Here is a 1,709-nt window from a genome sequence, read left to right on the forward strand (position 1 = left end):
TCTGGTCCTTCCACCTGGGGCTGACCGTGAGCCTGGTGTGGGTCTGGCACCGATTCCAAGGTACTTGGCTGTGGAGGGGCCGCCACTTGAGGAAGGGTCCTCTCTGAATGCCTGGCCCAGGGCCAGCTTAGGTTGGGGTGAGGGGAGGGGGTGGGGCAGGTCTGCAGGCAGCACACAAGCTGGGATATAGGGGAGGGGACAGACTTGGGTCCTGCCCAGGGCACAGAGAACAGCTGGGTCTGGGTCTCCAGGGCTCGACCTCAGCCAGAGGACACACTGGGTAGACAGGCTCTCCTGGACCTCACTCACATTCCTGCCCATCCTCCCCTTTGCCGTGGTGACCGCCCTCAGCGCTGCGCTTCTGATCAGGGGACAAGGTACCGGGGTGGGGCTGAGGCAGCCCTACTGCCAGGCCCCCAGGGTCCCTTTGTCTGACCTCTGCTCAGCATCTGGCTGCCTCTGTGGGTGTCAGACTCCCACCGGGGCTGAGCTCCAAGGACAGGGTCTCTGGCATCACCTGAACCCACCCCTACCTCCACAGGTCCACTTGGCCTTGGCAGGTGGAAGGGTCATAGGCACTGGCCATGTGGCCTCAGGCTGCCGTGGAGTGGGATTCAATTAAAAGCAGCTGGCTCCTCCCTTTGCCCCAGGGCACAGGGCAGGGACAGGAGAGGACTCAGCCAGAGAGGCAGTGCACACAGTGGGAAGAGCCCACCAAGGTCCAAGTCACAGACCCAGTGCTTTCAGGAGTCCTTGGGCAACTCACTCACTCTGTGCCTGTTTCTCCATCTGTGAAATGGGAGCAGAGGCCGCTGGAAGTGCTCACCCCCCGGGGTCAGACACACAGCCCAACCCCACTGGGACTCCTGAGAACGGGCGCAAACCCCAAGTCTCCGGAGCTCAGTAGGGAGGGCTCCGAGGCCGAAGGAACGGTAAGCGAGGGCAGGAAGGTGTGCCCTCCTGCGGCCTGTCCAGGCTTGGGGGCGGGGGCTGAGTGGTGAGGGCAGCATCCCAGGAACAAGCCGGTGGGACGTTCTGCCGCAGCCTTCAAGGTCCTCGCAGGCCCCTAGCAGAGCCCGCTGGGGGGAAGGGGCCGGGGCGGGAGGAGGACGGGGACGGGAGGGGGCAGCCTTGCCAGAAGCTGAGCCGGCTCCTGGCCCTCTCCCTCCCGGTGTCCTTCCAGCTCGGTGTCCCTGCCAAGAGAGCAGTGACCCTCCAGACGCCTCCCGGCCGGAGTCCGAGAGTACTGTAGCCTTGGCCCCGGGAGGGACAGAGACCCCCACGCCATTCACGAAGGGAGGGGGGAAGGACCCCAAGGGTGCGGAGAGGTGTCAAGAGTAACACTTGGCTTTGAATCTGGGCCCTTGGAGGTGAGTTCCGTCGCCCGTGGGCGGTGGTGGGACCTGGTGGACACCAGGCACCGCTTTCCCAGCACAGTGAGAGAAAGCCACCGACGTCCGGAGTGGCGGGCATCTCAGCCCGCCTGCAGGCCGGGCGCCGCCCTCTTCCCTGGGAGAGGGGCTGCTCCCGGAATCACCCACGCGCCCCGTGGGTGGCGGCGGGGATCGAGCCCGAGGAAACGGAGGGGACGAGGTCCCCTTCTGCCCCTAATCGCCGCGGGGCAGAGGCAAAGCGCAGCCTCTGCGGCCGGGCTGGGCTGGGAGCGCAGAGGTGGACGCTTGCGGCTGGTGGCGGGGGTGGGGGGGTTG

This window comes from Lipotes vexillifer, unplaced genomic scaffold (genome assembly GCF_000442215.2).
Source record: "Lipotes vexillifer unplaced genomic scaffold, Lipotes_vexillifer_v1.1 scaffold394, whole genome shotgun sequence".
NCBI classification, from domain to species: domain Eukaryota; kingdom Metazoa; phylum Chordata; class Mammalia; order Artiodactyla; family Lipotidae; genus Lipotes; species Lipotes vexillifer.